The 8752-nt window shown below is 44.8% G+C and overlaps 1 protein-coding gene and 1 pseudogene across 1 annotated transcript in view; one reads left to right on the top strand and one right to left on the bottom strand.

Moving 5' to 3' along the window:
- LOC116827885 (acidic mammalian chitinase-like) overlaps positions 1-398 on the bottom strand; it is an 8169-nt pseudogene extending 7771 nt beyond the window's left edge.
- The window catches only part of TOMM6 (translocase of outer mitochondrial membrane 6), a 466247-nt gene that overhangs the window by 250042 nt on the left and 207453 nt on the right, over positions 1-8752 (top strand). The window lies entirely within an intron of this gene.

Here is an 8752-nt window from a genome sequence, read left to right as displayed (position 1 = left end):
CCACGAAAGCTCACGCTCCAAAACGTCTGTTAGTCTATAAGGTGCCACAGGATTCTCTGCTGCTTTTACAGATCCAGACTAACACGGCTACCCCTCTGATATATGAAAGGAAAGCTTTTCTCTCTCTCTAACAGCAGCTGGTCCAATAAAAGATGTTACCTCACTCACCTTGCCTCCCTTTGCATCTCAGGTCATTTTGGGTGTGTCTGCACTTCGAGCTGCGAGTGTGATTCCCAGCTGGAGGAGACATGCTCGTGTTCACTTTGATAGAGCGAACGCACTGAAAACAGCACTAGCTCTATCATGAGCGGTGGGAATGATTAGCTGCCCCAAGTACATGCCACTATAAGAGAAGTTACAGAGCTGGACTTACCAATAAGAAGCATCAACTTGGCCATCTTGCCTCTGTACTGATCCAGCCTTGCCTCTCTCTGGCTTTTATGTCATGCTTCCCTCTGGGCCATGTTATCTTACTATCACCAAAGCCAGGGGAAGATTGTGGCACTTGATGATTAGCCACATGTAACACATTCTAAAATGGAAACCAATATCTGTGGTACGATGGCCCCGTATGAGAATCTGAGTCTAAGAAAACAGTGTTATCAGTCTTTATATTTAACAGAGCTGCTGGACCCTAGTAGAAATAGATTACAGTGTTACCATTGTTTGGAATTCTTATTCTACTGATTAATTTTAGATTATATAATAGATTACACAGTACTAAATAGTTACTGTACAACCACACTGTGTGCAGGTAGTAGATATTGTGTTATATAATCTGCGTATCCAAAGATTTTCTAGTCTTGGTTCTAGTCTGGCTGGAATCAAGAAGGTGTAGGATTTTTATACACAGTTTAGTTAACCAGCTCACCTGAACCATTTTTGCTAACTAAAGGCACGTAGGGTCTAATTCTGCTTTCAGTTACATCTATTTAAGACAAGAATAATGTTATGAGCTGGGTGACACTTTGTTGTGGGTTGAGTTAAAGCCTCGCTCGAACTGATGTGTGATTGCGCCATTCATTTAAGATAGTTGTAAGAAAGCTTTGGGGGCTGGCACAGCTAAAACAAGACCCAGAAGCTACCTCCATGTAGGCAAGCAGTTGTCAGCAGGACTGGGCATGTGGGAGGTGTGCGAGAACATACAGAAACTGAGAACAGACCAGAAGAGAGAGAGACAAGGTGGGTGAGGAGTAATATCTTTTATTGGACCAGCTTCTGTTGGTGAGAGAGACAGAGCTCTTTGTTAGGTCTCGAAAAGGTACCCCGAGGGTCACAGCTAAATGCAAGGTGGAACAGATTGTTGAGCATACCTAGTTAGCCCATATTCTAAAGGACCATTCAAGGTAGAGTGGCACATTAATACCTCTGCTTTCAATAGAGGGTTAGGGGGTTACAGACTGTTGTAATAAGCTGTAAATCCAGTGTCTCTGTTCAGTCCTTGATTCTTCAGGTCCCAGAGCTGAGGGAGAGCTCTGTGTGGTTCGAAAGCTTGTTTCTCTCACCCACAGAAGTTGGTCAAGTAAAAGATATGACCTCACCTACTTTGTCTGTTTAATATCTTGGGACCGACACGGCTACAACTACACTGGATACAAGAATGGAAAGAGGCAAAAAGCAAGAAAGCCAAGCAGTAGCTCGCGAGCACAGTGGGTATGTCTACACTGGGATAATAAACCCGCAGCTGGCCAGGGCCGCCCTGGGGGGAGTGGAGGGCAAGTGGGGTAATTTGCCGCAGGCCCCGGACCCCACAGGGGCCCCCACGAGAATATAGTATTCTATAATATTGCAACTTTTTTTTTATGGAAGGGGCCCCTGGAATTGCTTTGCCCCAGGCCCCCTCAATCCTCTGGGTGGCCCTGCAGCTGGTCCGACTCAGGTGGAGGGTCCCAAGAGTTCAGGCTCCAGCCTGAGCCTGAACATCCACACAGTTATTTCTAGCCCCGCCGCTCAAGCCCCTGCAGCCTGTATCAGCTGACCCAGGCCAGCAGCAGCCATGCCATAGATCTTTTCCAATATGACCCTAGAAAAAGCTAGAGACAATGCTTTGGGGTCTGTTGGCTAAAGAGGCTTGAGCCTGTGAGCTCAGAAATTGCTCCTTTTGTTCGTGGTTCCTCCTGCACTCAGAGAAGCAGGACTTTGTCCATTCCTTGTATGAGAGGGTGTGCTCCCCACACTCACCATGGAGGGGTTAACTTAGGCCAGAGGGGCCAATTAACCTATTAGGCTGCAAACTTGGGGACATTTAGGCTGAGAGTTGAGCCCTAATTAATTGAAGCTCATCTATACAGGCACATGGGGGGGCTGCTGTGAAAGCAGGGAGCTGGTAGGAGGAAAGGAGCTGCAATCACTTTTCCTACAACAAAGCAGAGAAAGGGATTTTGGCCCAAAAGAAGGGGTTTGTCTAGCAGACCCAGAGGAAAGGGGATTGGCTAGAATGGTGGAGAAAGAGAGCCTGGGGTAAGCAAGGTTGGAAGTAGTCCAGGGGAGGTGCAGGAAGGTTTGTGGTTGCCCAGACCTTCGCTGCTGGAGATAGGACTCTGGACTGGAACCCTGAGTAGAGAATGGACCTGGATTCCCCTACCAGCCTCTGAGTGAGTGGCACAATCTGGCCAGTGAACTTGGAGGCTGTCTGGGGCCATGCTTTCTAGCTGCTGCGGGAGCGGCCTGGCCAGGGCAGTGGGCTTAAGGACTGCCTGGGATGGCGAGAAAGATGTTGATGTTACTCTGGAAGGGAAGGAATCTTGTGACTTGGCTGGAGGGCTAAGCCATGAAGATGAGATGTTGCAGCTCCTGAGGATCAAGAGAGGGTCCACAGACCGAGAAAACGAGACGACGGGCTGAGGAACTACAAGGAGAGGGCATCAGGCTGAAAGAGCTAATCCCCACTGTGGCCAGGAGGAGGTGCTGATAAGTGGTGAGTAGAGGCCCCTATGATACCTTGTTAAAAAATAAGATTGCATCAAAGAGAATACCAGACTTCTAATGGGAACATCCCCATGGCCTGGAATTCTGATTAGCCACTTGGGTCAAAAAGGGGCAACAATGACTTCATTGATGTAAATAGAGCTACCCTGGTGTCAAATGTAGAAATGTCAGCAGAATCAGGCCCTCTACTGCAGACATTAAAAAAAAAGCATTAAAAAATCCTTGAAAATATTTCTTTACATGATCAATTTCTTGCTGGAGGAATTGGGACCAATTGGCAGGCCTGGAGACTGAAGTCCGATATTGGTCCACAGACCAGGACATGGGAAGCAGCAGGGCAAGATTTAACCACATGACCCACCAGAATGCCTCAGAGCTGTACTGGATGGACCATCTTCAGCAGTGACAGGGTAGTGTTCAAGAATAAAAGAAGAGGCTATTTTTTATTTTGTGAATACACAAGTGATACGATAAACGCCATAAGTAGAAGGCCATAAGTAGACATCACACATATTTATCCCTTCAACAGCATTGGGGTCAGCAGTGTGGAGTCTAGGAAGTCCTCCTGATAAACTAACATGAGATGAGCACCCAAAAGGAAGTGCCAAGCTGTGCAATGTTTGCACATTAGCTTCCCGAGTTGAGCCTGCAAATTTATTTAAAAGGCCATTTCTGCTCTTAATATTCGGAGCTACCTTGGTGAAGTATTCTTTGTTAAGTGTATGAGCTAGATCACTCTTAAATATACTGGCTTTGGATCATGTACCAGTTGTTCTCTATTTTAGAAGATGGTGAATTCTCATGAAGCATTGGCGTGACTCACACGGAAGCATGACAAGACTGTCTTTGACACACTGAACTTAAGTCTCTGCCTCTTACAACAGCCACTGATGGTAGCTATGTCTTGGTTCAGGTTGTCTTCAATCTTTTTGAAGGCTCTGTCTCTTGAAGCTAGGCAGATGTCATCTGCATACTTGAATGGCCATGAGATTGTTGAGGGCCCCTCATTCGTCAATATGTTGAAAAAAGTTGGGGCAAGAACAGGTCCCGGACGGAGTCCCTTCTTCTGGATCCTCCGTGTACTCAATTTATTATAGAGCATCTCTTGGAAGTGTCTGTTTTTGAAGCATCATTTTCATAAGTGTAACAACCCATCTATGACGTCTTGACCAGCAAGGCAGTGTGCCAGGTGGTATCATATGTGGCTGGGAAATCAAAAAACACAGCCCTGGCTTTTCCTTTTTCTGGAAGCTATTTCTATACAGGTCACAAGAGCAAGAACTTGGTCACAAGTGTTCCCATTAGGTCTAAATCCTGCTTGGTCATCACCCAGTGTCTGCTCTGCTGTGGGAACGATTCATTGCAGAATTAGTCTCTCGAGAATTTGTAAGCACAGCTCAGAATTTATACCTGCCAGGTGTTAGCTGGGAGGGAGTGGTCCTTTCCTAGTTTTTGGCATAGCTATTGCCCTAGTTTTCTGCCATAGCTTGGGCATCAAATAGGACTGGAAGGGACTTCAAAGTTATCTAGTCCAGCCCTCTGCACGGAGGCACGACCAAGTGAACATAGACCATCCCTGACAAGTTTGTCCAACCTGTTTTTAAAAACCTCCAATGTTGGGAATTCTAAACCCTCCCTTGGAAGCCTATTCCAGTACTAAACTATACTTATAATAGAAAGATTTTCCTAATATCTGTCTTCAGTCTTCCTTGCTGAAGATTGTGCCAATTTTACTACTAGTCCCACCTTCAGCATACATGGAGACGAATTGCTTGCTGTCCTCTTTATAACAGCCCGTAACTTGTTTGACTATCAGATCCCCCCTCAGCCTTCTTTTCTCAAGACTAAACATACCCAGTATTTTTACCCTTTCCTCATAAATCAGGTTTTTTAACCTGTTTGTTTGTTTTAATCATTTGGGTTGCTGGCCTCTGAACTCTTTCTGATTTTGGCCACATCTTTTTTTAAGGTGTGGTGCCCCAGACAGGACACAATAGCCTAGCTGAGACCTCACCAGTGTGAAGTAGAATCAGACAATTACTTCCCATGTCTTACCTGTTAATACACTCCAGAATGATATTAGTCTTCTTTACAACTGCATCACATTGCTGACTCATATTCAATTTGTAATTTATAACCCCCAGATCCTTTTCAGCAGTGGTAGCACCTAGCCAGCTATTCCCCACTTTGTGCATTTCATTTGTCCTTCCTAAGTGTAGAACTTTGCATTTGTCTTTACTGAATTTCATCTTATTGATTTCAGACCAATTCTCCAATTTGTCAAGGTAGTTTTGAATTCTTATCCTGCCCTCTAAAGTGCTTGCCACTTCCTCTCAGCTTGGGGTCATTCACAAGTTTTATAAGCACACTCTTCGCTCCATTATCCAAGTCACTTATGAAAATATAGAATAGTACTGGATCCAGGACTGACCCCTGCAGGACTCCAGTAGATACACTCTCCCAGTTTGTCAGTGAGTCAGTGATAACTATTCTGTAAGTATGGACCAGTTTTGAACCCATCTCATAGTAATTTCATCTAGACTACTTGCCCTAGTTTGCTCTGAGAGTGATTTGCAGTGAAAAAGTCTGTTCCTACTTTGCTCCAAGGTCTGTGGGGGATGCAGTGTATTTTAATGGTCCCTTTTTGGTGCTTGGCCTGCATTTCCCTAGATGTATCACAACTGCTCCCCAAGTGTCAGATATCCTTCGTCATGTTTGGTTGGTACATGATATCTTTGGCATCCCAGATACAGGCTGCTATTTTAGAGTGGCTCTGGATTCTTGACAGAGTTTCTGTTCTCAGAAATCTGGGCATTATGATGCTATCTTGGATGCTCAGCTCAGATCTCTAGCTCTAGTATTCTTGGGTTGTAGGTGGCGCTTCTCCCCTGGTCTCTGGCCATCCTGACAGAAAGTGAACATGAGTACTTCCAAGTCTTGTAAAGTTTGTTTGCCTTGAAACTAGCACATGCCTTGCTTGGTCAATGCTTTCTGTGTCTTTCCATGATTTTTGTATTGCTATCAGATTGAGGGTTTCACATTCTTGTTCAGTGACCATATTTTCATGCTAGAAGGCTTCCTCTGGATAAGAAGTCCCTTTCTTGTGGCTTGCAATGCTACAATTTACATGTATTTTCAGTAGCAGAGGTGAAGGCATTTTAAGGCCACTAGAGATGATTTTTTAAAAATGCTCTTCAGGTCATTTTCTACTTGAATGGTTTCCCATCCTTGAGCATACTGGTCAAACTCTTGATACGATAACACTATTGCAAAACATTGCTTTTCAATTTAGGCATCTGTCTGCTCAGTTGGTGATACTGACCATGGCACAGAACTACCAGCTGTCCCTTTTATATGTGTGGTGTTCCAAGCCTCATCTCACTGGCCTCACATTATATGGTTGCCTCTTCATTCACACTGGGGTATTTCAGGATGGGATAACTGGTCACCAGCTCCTTGTGGTGACTGCAGTAGCCATGTCCATATAGCCTCCTTGCCCAATAGCCGCCAATGTCCAAGCTCAACCACTGGAACATGAAACACAAGCAATATTAGTGAAAATAGTGGCATAAAAACATAGCATAGACAGGGCTGGCTCTAGCCATTTCGCTGCCCCAAGCACGGTGGCACGCCGCTAGGGGCGCTCTGCTGCTCGCCGGTCCTGCGGCTCCATGGACTTCCCGCAGGCGTGCCAGCGCATGCTCCACCGGAGCCGCGGGACCAGCGGACCCTCTGCAGGCACACCTGCAGGAGGTCCACCAGAGCCGCCTGCCACCCTCCCGGCGACCGGCAGAGTGCCCCCTGTGGCATGCTGCCCCAAGCACTCGCTTAGCCCACTGGGGCCTGGAGCCGGCCCTGAGCATAGACATTCTCAACACTGTACTATGCAGTGTTTTGTAATAAAACGAAGTGACAGAGAATTTTCACCAGGTCATCCAGACTTAGGTTGAGACTCTGGGGAAAAAACACAAAGGAATTTTCAAACCATCCCATATCACGCGCTGATTCTGAACTCACTCAAAAGCACATTCATAAGATGAAGTTACTTTTAGGTAATGGAGGTAAGACAGCAGAGCGGCCTGCGAAATTTTTTCCAACATGCTTTTCAAGTAGTGCAATAACAAAAGCGATTCGAAAACAAAAATTGGGAAAATACCAGTAACCTTAGCATATAAGGTCTGTTTCTTTATATAAATCCTTTGTTCTACCTGCCCTTGTTACTGATATTAGTCTGGACGTTGTGGGAAGGTAAATGCAGAGAAACGTAAAGATCAATCAGCATAGCAATGGCTTTGTTCTATGAAGGAGACGGAGTGATAGGGAGTGTTGTTTTTCAGACTTGAAAAGGTCAGAATGAAAAGCCAATATTGCATTTGAAGGTGGTGTTGAAATAGGCACGTTTCATGTTTGCAACACAGAAGCTTATTGTAGAGAGATATGACTTTTGCTTGATTTATTGGAAGCTAGATGGGCCAGATTCTCATTGACACTAAACCCACTTGACACCACATGGCCAGTGTAAAAGGACCTTAAAGTGAGTATAAGGTAGGATGACCACATGTCCCAATTTTATAGGCGCAGTCCTGATTTTAGTGTCTTTTTCTTATATAGGCTCCTATTACCCCTCACCTCCTGTCCTGATTTTTCACATTTGCTGTCTGGTCACTCTAGTATAAAGAACATTTGTATTAACTACCTTACCAGGCTAGTCCATTGCTAAATACATCTCCTTTTATGTTCCTGTGCTCAGGGACGGGAATCTGGTATGCTGCCATGAGGATTATGATGACTTTCTCTTTGTTTGACTCCCTCTGATTTTGTGTGCCTGCAGTAGCCATCTCATTTCTGGCACCATGTTCAGTGATGGAGCATAAAAAAAGTGCAACTTTCAGGCTTTATTCCTTTCTCCACATGTACTATTTTTCTCATAGAGCATTTTCTTAAAGTTCTCTAAGTTCCTAGACATAAGCATACAGTCTTACCACAACATCTCCATTGGAAAGCTATGGAAATAGCCCTTTTCTCACCTCTGAGATAGCAACATTCAACGTGAACACCATAATAGAGTGTTAAATATCGATGCATATTATGCTTTCTTAAAATCTCTCTCATCATATATATAACTTAAAACAACTCCTTTTCTCTTAGCTTGGGAACTAAGGTATTTTCCTCTTATTGCACAAAGTCCTGTGTATACTTGCAGGCAGTTTGATGTTAGAGTCAGCGTGTGTCTTGACTTCCCTGCACTTGATTCTTCTGGTGGAGTGGTGTTTTAAGAGTCTGTTCCAATACCTATTGGTCACTTGGCCTTTATTCCTCCTGTGTCCTGCTGACCAAGTCTCAGCTGTATGTATATTTCACCATACTTTGTGTCCATTTTTATGTCTTGTGTTCATAATGGGTGTATGTATTTGCAGCATCTGTGGAAGACATGCCCCTTCCCTGGTATGCCATATGAACAAAGATTTACCGCTCAACACCTGTAGCTTATTTCCAGCTTCATTATGGCCCAGTCAACCCTTGGCTAGTTAATGTTTCAGAGGGTGCTGTAAAAATCCACAGAACTAGAACCCGGGTCTTTAAAAGCCTAGACCTGCTGATATTCCTACATTGCCATAAGGAGGCTACATAAAGCTAGCTATAAGGAGCAGTATAGAAGTCCCGCCCAAAGGGTTGAGAGAGACAGTACCCTGCAGCCTTCTAATTGGCCCATGCACACTATTTAACCCTGCAAAGTACTCCAGGAAGCTGTTTGGGTAACCATTCAGATCATGGGCTTGCTGTGACTTCAGAGTTCACCTTGTTTTCTGATTTCTGGTCCAGC

Source organism: Chelonoidis abingdonii, chromosome 4 (assembly GCF_003597395.2).
Source record: "Chelonoidis abingdonii isolate Lonesome George chromosome 4, CheloAbing_2.0, whole genome shotgun sequence".
NCBI classification, from domain to species: Eukaryota; Metazoa; Chordata; order Testudines; family Testudinidae; genus Chelonoidis; species Chelonoidis abingdonii.
This window is presented reverse-complemented; position numbering and strand designations above follow the sequence as displayed.